Raw genomic sequence first — 16,026 nt, 5'->3', positions numbered from 1 at the left:
GGGGGAACTGCACAGGTTTCCGCCTAACACTGGTGTACAGCAGTGGGATTTGTATCAAGTATACAGTTTAGAGTGCTTTTCAACACTCTAGGATAACTAACCACAAAGCTTAGCACTAAAAAGCAACTTTCAAAAACATGTCTACTATGGAAGCTTACAGTCAAGAATCCTTGTCAGGTGAAAATACTGAGAGGTTACGAGCTCTCTGTAGGCAAGAGAATCTTCCTGTAAGGGGCAAGAAGTTAGAACTGATAGAGAGATTGCTGGCGAACCAAAGTCTGGGTACGGGTTCAGAGGAACCAATTTCTCCAGCAAATGTAGATGACAGTAATGATGTTGATCTAAATCATAATGCTGATGATAGTGATGAAGAGGCTGAAGAGGAAGGAGAGGCTAACAAACCTGTCTCCCCTGCTCCTCTACCTGCCTTACCAGCTGTACCTACGGGGCCCATACCAGGTCCCACATGTAACCCTGCTTATTTTGAACTTGAAACAATGAAGCTCGAATTAGAATACAAACTGTCTTGGCTCAATCTGAACGAAACCAAGAGCTCGAGTTCAGATGGATGAATGCCCAGGCTGAGCAGAAGCAAGCTGAGTTAAGACTCAGGGAAATAGAACTTAATCACGAGTTAGAGATGAAAAAGTTGTCTGTGGAAAATGCCTCTCTCTCCTCTTATTCCTCTAGGAGCTCCAGTCCCAAAATACCCCGGATGCCGAAGGAATTAGTGGGTATGTATGAACCGAGATTGGATGTGTTGGATTGGTTAAAACTGTTTGAGTACAATCATGGGCTCCAGGACATCTTCGGGAATGATTTACTTCCGTGGTTGTTCTCTAGGCTCCCTCCTGTTGCGACTGATGTGGTAATGGAGTTGGGGGAGGCGGATAAGACGGATTACGAAAGTGTGAAACTAGCTTTGGTAGCTAGGTTTGGGAAGACCCCTTCCCAGTATCTTAAGAGGTTTAGAACCCTCAAAAAGCATGATGGTACCCCTTGGGCTACTTGGGTGAGTGAAGGGTTGAAAAACTTAGAGGGATGGATTAAGGCTTACAAAGTGAACACTTATGAGGGTATGAAGAATCTTTTTATGTTGGAGTCTATTTATGATGCCTGTTCTCCTGAGCTCAGACAGCACTTGGCTGATTCGAAGGAATTGGATTCCCGGAGGTTAGCTAAGGCTGCTGACTTATGGGTTGCCAACAGGGCTACTCATAAGGATTCTGGGCCTGCTCAGAAAAAGGATGAGGGAAAACAGCCTAAAAAAGACTCAAAAGAGAATTCGAATAACTCAAATTCCAACGAGGGCCCCAAAAAAAATAACCAGGGTAAACCCCAGGGAAAACCACAACCGAATAGTGTACCTTCTGGCCACAAACCAGAAGGAGGTCAGAGCAAACCACCATTCCAGAGAGCATTTGGAACATGCTATCTCTGTGGGGCAACTGACCATTCAAAGGAGATCCAAAATGTAAGGGTAAACCTACTGGGATCAGCACGGTCTCCTTAGCCTTCACTCCTGAGGAGGAAGTCCAAATGACTAGTGCTCACTTTGAAGTCTTTGCTGAAGAACCTTGGGTTCTTCAAGCAAGTGTAGCAGTAGAGTCAATGGATCTGGTTAGTTATCAGAATAGGAGAGTGTATGACTCTATACCAAGAAAACTCTAAATGTTATTATGTGGATAGTGTTCTTGTCAATGGCCAGGATACCCCTGCCAGGCGAGACTCTGGGGCCAGCAGAACAGTAGTGGATGAAAGCTTTTTCAGGCCTGAGGATGTTGCTAAGGTACCCAAAGGTCCCGCTAAGATGCCTGGAGGCCCTGTCCAAATGGTTCCAATTCTACCAGCCCTCATTCAGTGTAATGACATGACAGTGTTGATTCCTGTCAGTGTTCAGACTGAGGTGCCTGGGAGAGTCCTGTTGGGGAATGATCTAAAAACTCTAGGAGTAGTATCCAGTACCCCCATGCTTCCCAGTATGGAGAAACAGAACCAAACCAAATAGGCTAGGGAGGCCACCTTAAGGAACCACTCTAAGTCTGTGGGAACCTCTACTGAGAACCCCACGACAAGCCCTGGTGTTGGTAAATTGACCTCTGACCCAGGCAAATTTCAGGCTAACATGTTAGGGAAATGGGAGCCCCAACCAAGCTCCATCATTGTTCCCCCAGTTATAGAGTCTGTGACTCCCCCTGCTTCTGAGGAAGAGGTGGATAGACCTACTGGGACCCTAACAAGGCCTAAGAGAACTGGTAATTCTCAGTGCTGGTGGAAAACCAGAAAAGAAAAGTCTAAGGCCAAAAACCTTCAGACTGTTGGACCTTCCACATAAGACTCCAAACCAATTCCTAGACTTAAGGGGGAAACTCCTAAAGTAGGTAAGGTAAGATCTCAGAGGAAGGAGAAGCATGTACCTTGCTTATCTCCATCCCCTCCAACCAAGATGCCTAAAACCCAACCTTCTCCCAACAGAGAGGTAGGGAAGACTTCTGGAGGCCCCTCTAGATCTACGGAGTTTCTTTACAAGGACTCCTTGAAAAAGCCTATCATAGGTTCAGTAGTTGTATCAACTTCTGAGGGACTGGTCAACCAGATCCCATATAAACTTAAAAAGACTGATGTTCCTCAAAGGGTTTGTAGGTCATATAGCTTACAAAGGAAAACCTTTGATTTCACCATTGAGCACAGGTCGAGGTGTCACCACCAAAATGCTGATGGTCTCTCTAGGATGTATGTCATCGACTAGAGGTATGAGATTCATCCAGGAGTGGATTAAATCCTCCTGTCCCTTAATCTGGGGGGGCGAGTGTTAGGGAGAATTCTCTGTTTAGGCTGAATTTCCTAACCTAGTGAGTCCCCCAGCAGCTTTGCTGGATTTCTGGAGTTTGTTTTTTTCCATCCTGCCAAGAGTGGGACTCTTTTCCCCCCACTCTTGGACCTGAATGTGTGTAATTCCTTTGAAGGTCAATGTGTTCTATGGGCTATGGGGTCTTTTACTCCAAAGGGTCTCATATGTTTTGCTATGTGTGTTACACCGCACCCTCCGTGCTGTAGCACTGGGGCGTCCTAGCGGACCTCCATCATAGACTCCATACCCGGGGACTGACTACTGTCTCCCCGGGCATGTAAAGTCACCATTGGCTTTACTAGACCTAAATTTACTAACAGAACTAGTACAAACCATCCTATTGTGGACGTACTAGTAGGGGTACTTCGATTACTCCTGGGTCTGTTATCCGAGGGGGCACTGTCCCGTCCCCCCTCGTTGAGTTTTGGCTGGTGGCAGTGGAAACTACTTGTTATATTAGACCACGAATGTAACCCTATGGGATTCTTCCCATTGTTGGAGATTGATACTTTTTCTCGTTAATCTCTAACATACCACCAGTCTACTTATCTTAAATAGGTCTATCGGATGGTATTTTCTGCCAGAACTCTGCTTTTTAAAATGGCATCTGTGTTCGTCTCTGTGACTCCTAAACCAAAGGTTGAGCCCTTTGTTCCACTTTTGGCGGGCTTCTGTACAGAGACCCTCCAAAGTGGTGCCATTCTGTCTGGGTTACCACAGGGGTGCGGGAGGGGGTTTAGGCACCCTGGACCGAGTTGCCTTGCCAACTCCGGTTGCACTCTGTTGTGATTGGCCCAAGTGGTGAGCCTCCCCACTCACCACTTAGCGTGTTTGAGTGACAGCTAGGCTGAATGAATGGGGGTTTTCTGCATAAAAGCAGGGCTTTTGGGACTGGATCTTCAGAAGTCGCCACAGGACCTAAAGAATCCGACGAGGGTAAAGCTGAGCCAACCTGCAACAACGACACCTCCGGTGGAGCCCTGATGAACCGACTCACCACTTCCCGACGACAGAGGAGATCTCCCTGCCGGAGAGTCTCTTCCCCTGACTGGTGGGAACAACCAGTCCCCTTTGCTTTTTCTTCGCCTCAGGACGCAGTGGTCGAATTGCCCGTGCAGAGCACCTCGGCAACCGGATTGCCACTACCCCTGGAGCGTGACCAAAAGGTGGTGCCTTGTGACGGAGCACTCCGCGGCTGGTCTCTTCCCTGGTGGTGCAACGATCTTCAACTTTCCTTCGACGACGAGATCACCTCTTCTCTTGGCAAAGACCGGACGTGCATCCACCACCAGGAACAACTGCCCCCGCTGGAGCTGTCTCTCCACAATCAAGGTACTGTGTCCGCCTGGCTTCCCTTGTTGCAAGATAGAGTGAGGTGCCTTCATCCTCGCCTCTCCATAGGGTCGCCTCCAAGCTTTCTCTAGCGTGTTGTTCTGAACTGGTCCAATCTACCGATAACAATTTGCTACAAAGACAGGAACGCATTTCCACTAAGATACTTTTTGGGACATATCGCCTTGCCTCTCTCCGAGTGGGCCTGGCCTCTGAACTTTGGAATCTACAGTGGTTCTTGTCTTCTTGCCTTGCATCTTCGTTCTTACACGTATTGGTATTGAGTTGATTTCTTAACCCGCCGTTTTTTTCTCTCCCAACCTAACGAATACTAGAGTGCCATCTAGGTTAAAGCATACACCTCTGTCTGCAAATAAGTGATGTTGTTGAACCTAGACTTGTCAAACTATTGTTAGAGGTATTGATCTTTTTCTTATAGTAATTGAGATTGAAGCTGTTTGCCGTAATAGTGCCAGAGTGTTTTTCTATAGATGTGTCGTTATAATTAAATACCTTTATATCTTTACACCGAAGCCTTGTTCCGTGTTTGCTTGTTCTACTGTGTAGATTGCCCTATATTGTATACTCCACATACTGCCTAACTCTTCTTGAGGGAAGTCTGACTGCTCAGCCACAGCTACCAAGTGAATCTGTGTGGTACAGACTGCTACCAAGTGGGTTTACCAAACACCTGTAGTCCTAAATCTTTTGCAGTGGTCCCAGAGGGAACTGCACAGGTTTCCGCCTAACAAGTTCTGACCTGACGGGTTTAACACAGCCCACCTGCAGGTGGACGAGGAAACACCGGCAGCATCACGAGATGCTGCCGGTGTTTCCATGATCCCCATTCCCATTGAGTCCCATAGGACTCAATGGGAATGGGGATTAACACCATTCCGCCTCCGTGATTCCCGGAAAATCGGGGTTGTAATGCCCCGGTAATTCCGGGAATCACGGAGGCGGAATGGTAATACGAGTCCGGCGGTAACCAGGTGGTTTTGCCACCACGGTTACCACCAGACTCGTAATGAGGCCCAATGACTTTGTGCCCTAGAAGAGTGTATGCGTAACAGAATTGAAGAGTCCCTTGAATCCCAGAGGACAGGTATGCTCCAATGAGTGGGGGTTAGGGGGGGTGAGAGAAAGGTGTGCTACAGTGAAGAGCGAGAGACAAAGAGAGAGTGTCTTTGATTCCCCTGGAGAGGGCATGTGTAACAGAGAGAGAGAGCCTGGAAGAAGGGAGTAAGTAACTGAGAGAAGGAGAGTCCCAAAAAGGGGAAGACTTTTGGGAACTTGGAAAAGGGGGGAAGTCATACATACAGAGAAACGGGGGGGAAAAGCTTGTGGGCCTTAAAGACAGGATATGAACCAAGCTCCACAAATCTCTAAACAGAAGGCTTTCTTGTATGGAACTTTCTGAATGCCTTTTTATGTGCCTTTATTCATGTATAATCCTGCTTTCAAAGACTACGTTTCCTGAAATTCCTTTATGTTACAGACATGCTTAAACAATTTTCAATCAATAGTCTTGTTTTTTTTGCTTGGTAAAAACTCTTCACTTTAATCTGGTGTCAGTAGTTGTGTTTTCCTTCCTCCTTGTGACACCTACATGCAGGACAACTTAATAAGATCAAAATTGGATACACTTATGCAATCACCTTAAAATGCTTAGAGTATATTTAGCATCAGTCATCAGTAAGCCTGGATGAACTTCCAAAATAAAGACCAGAGGGTACGTGTAATGTGTTTGGCATCATTTGTACTGTGTCACAAATATACAATGGCGTTTTGACACGACTGCACCCCAGGTCAAAATCAAGGTGGATTTCATGCTCTCATGCTCATATGTAGCCCAGTTAGGAGCCTCAGTTCTCAGACTTAATCTTGGCCTTTTTTGTCAGATGTTTTCCAGCCAATCTGGAGCCTCTGCAGCTGGCTGATTTGTTGAGTACGTTCAGCCAATCAAATCTCTAACATCTCCCTAAAGGATGTTCAACTCTGTTTTTATGTAGTGTGTTAGTCTCAGCAATGTTTCTGTTGTCCATTTCAGTCTTTCTTACCTTGAATGCTTGTTCAGTGTGTTACTTTCCCTCATATAAAAATAATAAAACTTAAATTACATATACGTATACTACAAAAAATATGGCACTTTCCTTGTTTCCCTTTTTTCCTTTGTTTCCCATATACAAACTTATAAAAGGAAAACAAAGATCCTCTCCCTGATATAATCTCCTAAAAAAACTTTTTATTAAAAATAAATTTCTCTTCAGGGAGTTGGAGGATTACATCATGATGGATGAGAGGAGGAACCTCATGCTTTTCTTTGGTTCCAGTTCATGTGACCACGCCAATCTGCTTTGCCAGCCTTCTGCACCAGAGGGAGAGCTTGCTGAGGCATTGGGGAGGCCTCAGAAGGAGTAGTAGTTGTCACGGCTCCGGATTCCAGGCGCAGGAGTGGCACAAACCAAATACCCCCACTACGGTCTTGGCGCCTGCAAGACAATGCTTACGCAAGCCTCCGAGATCCCAGCAAGGAAAGAGGGTTAGGATCTCGATGGTTGGATGGGTATCGAGTAGAGGATAACCGGAATGAGGGTTAGGGAAGGGGAAGTGGACAAGCAAGGGAGCATTAGGTAAAATAACAACTGTACATACACATCATTTCCCCAAACCTACACACAGTGTTCTAAAACAACTTTTGATACAAAAGAGGCACTTAGCACTGGGTGTGAGCGCTGGCCTCCTGCCTGTGCACTCTCAGGTCCGGTGCACGGAGCAGTTCAAATGCTGCAAAAGAGGTTTAGAATTAGTGACCTGTGTTACCTCACATAGGGCACAATACAAGATTACCGCCATACAATATGGTGACTCCCCATCCCTGGGTTTGGGTAATTTGGACACACGCTCATGAAATGTTATCTGCCCATGCAGCCTTTTAGTGCCCAACAAAAGATGTGCAGCGGTTCTCGCCGCACGTGGCTACTATGGATGGTTCAGAACATGTGGCCCAAGTTCGACGCACGTGGCTAGGTAATGACAAGACCCATCGTCTTGCCAAAGTTTTGCCGCACGCGGCTTGAAGTCAAAAAGCGCAGCGTGCTGCTAAAGTTTGCCACACGTGGCTGTAACAAGAAATGCACTCCGTGATGCCAAAGTTATTCGCACGTGGCTGAAGTATGTTTAGTGTCGAGGCGCTGGGCGCATTAGTGTTTATGCAGCATACGGGCCAAAATCGCCTGGGATTTAAATGCAGTGAAAAGCGGCGTGGCACTTAGCTTTCCCATGAGCAGGGGACGTGGTGTGGCTGGGTTGTGCCCCCTGCGTGTGCCCCTCTATGGACTGGGAACCCAGAAGCTTCCCTCCTGGTTGCGCGCTCTCTCCCTGCTGCTGCGCTCTAAATTCCAGAGTGGGTTGAATCTCTAAGGTCTTGCAGTACTTATCTGGCTCAGGCGAGGGGCCGGAAAGCTTGTTCCTTGGGGCGTGGCCCCTCACGTAATCCCCGTCAGCTGGAGCTCCAGAAGATGCGTTTGCTCTGGTCGGGTGCTCAAGCACAAGCCCTGTGCCTTTGTCCTGTGCGCATGCGCGTGTGCGAGCCCCTCCCAACCTGGGAGTGAAAAAGTAGTTCCCGGCCCGGAGGCTGCTGGGACTTGTGGTCCGTAGGCCTTTTTGCCTGAAAAAGGGACAAAAAAGCCTCAAATAAGGCTGGAGGCTGTTCTTTTGGGTCTGTCTTGCTTTGGGTTCTGTTGTCCTGTGCCTGGGGCCCTTCACAGAGCCCTGTCTACCCCTGATTATGCCTTGCACATTGACAGTACTCCCCCCGCACGGAAGGACCCGGGTTTAGGTTTACCAGGGTGATTCACATGGAATGCTTTCACCAATCTAGGGGCATGCACATTGTGTGCAGGCTCCCAGGAACGTTCCTTGGGACTATCCTACCCAGTCGACCAAGTAGTACAGCCCATCTGTGCGATGCTGTGAATTCAGAATGGCTAGGACCTCATATTCAGGATGCCCCTTTACAATTATGGGTGGTGGCTTTTCAGTGCAAATGGATGGATGGGCTGGTTTTAACGGGACACATGGAAAGTGGGATGAATTTTCATTTGCTGGGGTAACGCCAGCCTCACTGCCACTGGATTAACTATGTCTGAAATGGTAAAAGGGCCCAAAAATCTTGGTTGTAATTTACAAGGCCCGGATAATCTTATATTTCGGGTTGATAGCCAGACTCTATCGCCCCGTTTATATTGAGGATTTGCGCCTCTTTTATTGTCTGCATAATGTTTATAAGTTTGTTACGTGGCTTCCAAATTTATCTGAATATCCCTCCATGCTTGTTGTGCGTGTGTCTGGTGCCCCAACAGGGTGGGCAGAGTAGTGAAATGATCGCCCAGCGTTGTAGGCAACACACGAGGATGGTAGCCATAAGCACCAAAAAATGGTGTATTCTTTGTGGAATTGTGTACTGTGTTGTTATAGGCGATCTCAGTCAACCAAACGTATTGGACCCATGATGTTTCAGTACCAGCTGCGTAGCAGCGTAGATATTGCTCCAGGCGCTGATTTACCCGCTCGGTTTGACTGTCCGTTTCCGGGTGATAACCAGACGATAGGCTCACCTCCATTCCGATTAGTTGACAAAATGCTTGTCAAAACCGAAAGGTGAATTGGGGGCCCCTATCTGTAACGGCACGTGTGGATAATCCATGGAGCCGAACCACATTGTGTAGGAACAATTCCACTAGCTCGCCCGCAGTGGGAACGCCAATACACGGAATGAAGTGGCTCATTTTGGTAAGAGAGTCCACGACAACTACAATTGAGGAGTACTTTTGCACCGGTGGTAAATCCACAATTAAATCCATTGTGACTGTATGCCATGGGGTTGGTGTAGTTGGCAATGGTTGAAGCAGACCTGCTGGTTTCTGGTGACTAGCCTTTTGTCTGCTGCAAGTGCTACATTCTAAGACGTAAACCCGCACATCACAAAGTAATGTGGGCCACCAGAAGTACCTTGCCACGTTTTGCTGGGTCTTGGTGATATCGGGATGCCCGGCTAAAGTGGTATCGTGACACCAACTCATGACCTCCTTTCTTAATGCTGATGTGGGTAAGTATAGAGTTTTGGCGTAGTACGGGACACCGTCTACCAAAGTATGTTGCGAGCCCCGAGGACACCATTCCTGCAATTCTCGAGCAGGCATGGCTTTTAATACATCGTCAAAGATGCTAGGTCTGCCTACCAGCCCAACTATCCGAGTAGCCGGAACTATTGGGCGAGCTTCGCCGTACCTTTGTCTTCAGGTTCTGGATATCTTGACAAGATATCAGCCTTCATGTTCTTGGTTCCTGGCCGATGCGTGATCAAGAAGTCAAAACTTGAAAAGTACTTTTCCCACTGTAATTGGCGGACGCTAAGGGTTTTTGCGTTTTTTATGAACTATAAGTTTCGTTGGTCTGTCATGACAGTGACCGTATGGCGAGCTCCTAGCAAGTAGTGTCGCCATTCATCAAATGCTGCCTTCACAGCCAATAGCTCTCGGCCAGGTATGGTATAGTTAATTTCCGCGGGAAGTAGCTTTCGGGATTAGTATGCCACAGGGTGTAGTAGTCCCGTTTTGGGGTCTCCCTGGGACAGTACCGCTCCTAACGCATAGCTGGAGGCGTCAGTTTCAACCAGGAATGGCCGGCTCAGGTCTGGATGTCGTAGCACAGGTGCAGATGTAAAGGCTGATTTTAATCGCTGAAAAACCTGTTCAGCTGATTGGTCCCATACACTAATTCAGAAAAGTTTTTAATGAAACGCTGATAAAAATTAGCGAAACCTAAGAAGGATTGTACTTCCTTTATGTATGTGGGAGCCGGCCATTCAACTACTGCCTGTACCTTTTTCTGGTCCATCTGCACCCCATATGGAGTCAGGAAGTACCCCAAAAACTCCACAGTGGTACGGTGAAATTCACATTTCTCAAGTTTGGTGAATAGATTGTATTTGCAAAGCCGCTGCAGCACTGCCTTGACGTGTTTGATGTGCTCCTGCATATTGGAAGAATAAATCAAAATAACATCGATATAGACTACTGTAAAAACGCCCAAGAATTTGCATAGTACTTCGTCCAGGAAGTGCTGAAACGCTCCTGGGACATTGCATAATCCGAACGGCATCACCTGGTACTCGTACAGGCCGAATTTGGTTCTGAATGCAGTCTTCCACTCATCCCCGGCCCGCACTCGCACCAGGTGATAAGCCCCCCGAAGATCCAACTTCGTGTACACTGCAGCATTTCGTACCTGATCCAGCAATACTGGGATCAATGGTAGGGGGTACCGGTTTTTTAATCGTAATACGATTAATTCCTCGGTAGTCTATGCAGGTTCTCAAGTTATCTGTTTTCTTCGGTACGAAGAAGAGTGGCGACGAGACTGGCAAGTTAGAGCGTCGGATAAATCCACTTTTCAGATTGGTTTCAATGTACTCTTTCAAATGTGCCGTCTCAGCCTCAGTTAGGGCATACACACGACTGCAGGGCAGTACTGCACCTGGTTCAAGATCTATACAGCAATCAAATGGCCGATGGGTTGGTAATGTTTCAGCTGCCGTTTTGCTGAATACATCCTTCAACTCTAGGTACTAGGGCGGTAGGTCACATGGCTCTGAGGCCTCTACGGTTGTGGCGATAGATCCTAACATCGCTCCCTGCACCAAGGACGTGGTCTGCACCACTGATATACAGTGCGAGAGACAGTGCGGAGAGGACATGGACACTGTACCCTTGGACCAATCCACGAGGGTTTGTGTTTCGAAAACCATGGCAGCCCCAGAATTACGCCAAACTGCGGCGCAGTTATAAGATCAAACCTGATCTCTTCTCTGTGGTGACAACATAGTGTCAAGGTTTGAGTGCAGTGGATTATGGGACCAGAACACAAAGCAGTTCCGTCCACTGCCCTTACTGGTTCTGGTGTTTTCTTCAAACACACAGGCATTCCCAAATTAGTAGCGTATGTTATATCCATAAAGTTACCCATGGCACCGGTATCCAGGAGTAGGGCAACCCTAACCTCCCGTCCCAAAAATATTAATGATCCATGCAGGGTGATGTGAGTAGCATAGTTTACAAAATCTATGACTGGGGTAACTTTCTTTCCCTGGCTCGGCTGTAGTACCCCTACAACCGCCGAGCCGAGGCGTTTCCCTGCGCTTTGGGTTTCGTAGGGCATTCTTTAACAAAGTGTCCAGTGGTTCCGCAGTACAAACACAGGCCCTCTTTACGCTGCTGCTCTTTTTCATCCTTGGTGAGTGGGCCCCGGGTCGACCCGATCTGCATAGGCTCATCCCGCCTGATTTTTCCGGGGCACGAGTCATGTGTGTTTGATCCAACCTAGCTATAGGGCGAGAGTCCCCTCGTTTTTTGTCCCCCCGTCATTCTGCCTGACGATGGTCAAGGCGTAGCGCCAGGTCGATCATAGCAGGGCAATCTTGGGGTTGAGGGTCGACCTGAGCGATTAGGTCTTTTAGCTCATCACGTAAGCCTTGATAAAAGAGAGACATCCTTTTATCCTGAAGCCACTCTGCCTCTGCCACTAGCCTGTTAAATTGAGTCACATACGTGACTAATTCCTTATTGCCCTGACGCAGGGTGAGCAACTCCCTGTCTTTGCACATAGCGGCAGCCGGCGATTAAATATCTTAGCAAGCTCGGATTGGAACTCATCCCAACTAAACAACACCCCATCGTCCCTTTGTACCAAGGTATTTGCCCAGGCCGCCGCGTCCCCAGTGAGATAAGAAGTAACTAAGGCTGTCCTAGCCTGGGCTGACCGGAATGCTGTTGGTTTGGTGAGGAAGTGGAGCTGATATTGAGTTAGAAAGGTTTGGTATTTCTGCGGGTCTCCTGAATACCTTTCTGGAGGGGCTAACAGGACCACGAACTCTGGGGAAACATGCACTTGGACAGGAGCGGGAGCGGTAGCAACACCCGGAAGAGGAGCAGTCTGTGCTGTCAGGGAATGCACTTGGGTGGCCAGGGTAGCATAGTCTTGCCTGGTGGCAGTGAGCTCGGCTTGTAAATCCTGTAGGGTTTTAGTTAGTTCCTCCATGTTTTGGCTGGGTCGTGCCACTCAGGCACCTGATACACTTGGGTTTGAGCTTCTGTCACGGCTCTGGATTCCAGACGCAGGAGTGGCACGAACCAAGCAACCCCACTATGGTCTGGGCGCATACAAGACAATGCTTACGCAAGCCTCTGAGACCCCAGCAGGGAAAGAGGGTTAGTATCTCGATGGTTGGATGGGTATCGAGCAGAGGATAACCACAATGAGGGTTAGGCAAGGGGAAGTGGACAGGCAAGGGAGCATTAGATAAAATAACAACTGTACATACACATCATTTCCCCAAACATATACACAGTGTTCTACAACAACTTTTGATACAAAAGAGGCACTTAGCTCTGGGGGTGAGTGCTGGCCCCCTGCCTGCACACTCTCATGTCCGGTGCTCGGAGCAGTTCAAATGCTGCAAGAGAGGTTTAGAATTAGTGACCTGTGTTACCTTACATAGGGCACAATACAAGATTACCGCCATACAATATAGTGACTACCCATCCCTGGGTTTGGGTAATTTGGACACACGCTCATGAAATGTTATGCCCAACAAAAGATGTGCAGCGGATCTCGCCGCACGTGGCTACTATGGATGATTCGGAACATGTGGCCCACGTTCGACGCATGTGGCTAGGTAATGACAAGACCCATCGTGTTGCCAAAGTTTTGCCGCACACGGCTTGAAGTCAAAAAGCGCCGTGTGCTGCTAAAGTTTGCCACACGTGGCTGTAACAAGAAATGCACTCAGTGCTGCCAAAGTTTCCCGCACGTGGCTGAAGTATGTTTAGTGGCGAGGCGCTGCGTGCATTAGTGTTCATGCAGCATGTGGGCCAAAATCGACTGGGATTTAAATGCAGTGAAAAGCGGTGTGGCATTTAGCTTTCCCAGGAGCAGGGGACGTGGTGTGGCTGGGCTGTGCCCCCTGCGCGTGCCCCTCTGTGGACTGGGAACCCAGAAGCTTCCCTCTTGCTTCCGTGCTCTCTCCCTGCTGCTGCGCTCTAAATTCCAGCGTGGGTTGAATCACTAAGGTCTTGCGGTACTAATCTGGCTTGGGCGAGGGGCTGGAAAGCTTGTTCCTTGGGGCGTGGCCCCTCGTGTAATCCCCGTCAGCTGGAGCTCCGGAAGATGCGTCTGCTCTGGTCGGGTACTCAAGCACAAGCCATGTTCCTTTGTCCTGTGCGCATGGGCGTGCGCGAGCCCCTCCCAAACTGGGAGTGAAAAAGTAGTTCCCAGCCCGGAGGCTGCTGGGACTTGTGGTCCGTAGGCCTTTTTGCCTGCAAAAGGGACAAAGAAGCCTCTGATAAGGCTGGAGGCTGTTCCTTTGGGTCTGTCTTGCTTTGGGTTCTGTTGTCCTGTGCCTGGGGCCCTTCACAGAGCCCTGTCTACCCCTGATAATGCCTTGCACCCTGACAGTAGTAGAGGAGACACAGAAAGAACCTAGGCCTCAACGACCCTTCAGACTCCCAGGCACTCACCCTCGCAAATACCATTGAAGCTCAAGGCTTCACCCAACGAATCTCCAACCCCACACGTGACAAAGCATGCATACTGGATTGGCTAGCAGACCTCAATTGCCACAACAACATACTTACTAATAACCCATGCCCATGGTCAAACCACAACGTCATAGATTTCTCCATCAGTGATGCAGTCCACTCAAACATTCACCCGCAACTTCCCAAAGCAACATCCTCAAGAAATTCTCAAAACATCAACTCAAACAACATGCTCCCCAGCCTAAGTACCGCTCACTGCACACCACCTGAGGACCAGCTCCGATCCCACCCCGATGGTGACACTCTGCACCCAAACCCTCCTATCAGCAATCAAAGATGTGACTCCACTAGGCACCCGCAGATCCAAACCTATAGCCCACCTAAACTCCTGGTATGCCACTAGCCTCAAAGATCTGTGCACTGCAAAAAGTACAGCTGAGAGCACCTGGAAAAAAACACCCACTCAGGCAAACAGACAGCACTTCAACGCCACTAGTCACAGAATACAAACAAGCCACCATTCAATCAAAAGGCAACTCCTATAATATGAGAATCAAAAATGCCAACTCTGACACAAGAGAGCTCTTCTGTATACTACGTGAACTAGAATCACAAGCCCCAACCCCTAACCACTGCATCAAAGATCAACCGTGGTGCCTTAGCATTCAAGCCTCCCTCATCAGCAAAATTGCCTTACTCCAAAACAAAAATCAACTCTAAAAATTCAAAACTCTCCACAGCTGCCCAAACCATTGACCGGCCCCCTATACCTTTATTGTCCACTCCCAGATTCAAATTCACCCCTGTTACCACTGCCGAAACCACCAAAATAATAAAGAGCCTGAAGCCCCCAAAATGCCAAGGAGATGTCTGCCTAGCCTCTTTCATCAAAGACTGCGCTGATGAGCTTGCTCCCTTCATCATAGCCTTGATCAACAACTCCCTCTCATCCAGCATAGTCCCAGAAAACCTGAAAGAAGCCTGGGTAATTCCACTGCTCAAAAAACCTACAATGGATCCGAATGTCCAACTACCGCCCCATCACAACAGTTCCCTTCTTCCTGAAAATACTTGATAGAATCGCCTATGTGCAAATTCAAAAATATCTGGAAACCCACAACCTCCTTGGTCTACGCCATTTAGACTTCTGCCCCGGTCACAGTGCGGACACGGCCCTATTGGACCTCAAAATGCAAATGGACCAGATCAAAGACAAAAGCAACATTGCCATTCTCCTTTAACTTGATTTTTCTGTAGTCTTTGACCTTGTAAGGTGGCCCCGGCAGGCAGACTTGTGGTGTAGCAGTCAGGAGTCAAGCATATTGGCACCCTTTTTTCCAGACCGCCACACTCGTAATCCGGCCCATAGTATCCACCTAGCAGGCAAAGGCTGCTTAGGAGTATTGAGGAGGACTGTCAGGAGGATCCTCAGGGGCAAGAAACACTTATAAAGGGACTGCAGCAGGGAATACTTTTAGGATGACAGGGGGGAGGATTTCCAAAAGGTGGAGTTCAGGTGAAGTGGGTAAGAAGGATAAGGGTAAGGGTTTGACCTGTGGATGACAGATAGGAGAAGCCATGTTCATATGTGACATAAAGAAATGTGCACAGGCAAATGAGACCGCTGCTGATATTCTATAGGTCCATGTGTGAGGATGAGGAATGAGGTAGTCATGTGAGAATGAGTGGTCTCAAGGGTGATTCCCAAAATGCAAGCTTGGCAGTCATCTTTGGTATTCATTGAGAACTTTTGTGGGAGACTATGCACTGTGTAAGAGCTTTTGTAACTCATTGACTTGCACTCGCAACACTCTGGGGCAGAGCCCAAGCACTTTCAGGAGTGAATGTAAACTGTGAGAGAGCCAGGGAACTTTGAGGGGTGACGGCAACCTGACAGGGAGCCTGATAACTTCAGTGGGTGACTGCTCCATATGAGAGTGACCGAGATCTTCAAGGGCTGGTTGCATCCTTTGCGGATGATCCTGAACTAGAGGCTCCCTGTGAGAGAGCCTGAGAACTTTAATGGATGGATAAGCCCAGTCAGGGAGTCAGAGAAATTTATGGAGTGGCTGCATCCTGTGAAATTAATTCTGAAGGGGTGGCTGTGCCCTGGAAGAGAGTTAGTGCAACTTTAAGGGGTCTATGCCCTTCGAGAGAGCCTGAGTACAAACGTTCTGGGGTGGCTGTACCCTGTTACAGGGCCGCAGAACTTTAAGCATGGGCTGTGCCCTTTGTTAATGTCCA

The sequence above is a fragment of the Ambystoma mexicanum genome, chromosome 10 (assembly GCF_040938575.1).
Source record: "Ambystoma mexicanum isolate Mex_15411 chromosome 10, UKY_AmexF1_1, whole genome shotgun sequence".
In the NCBI taxonomy this organism is placed as follows: domain Eukaryota; kingdom Metazoa; phylum Chordata; class Amphibia; order Caudata; family Ambystomatidae; genus Ambystoma; species Ambystoma mexicanum.
This window is presented reverse-complemented; position numbering follows the sequence as displayed.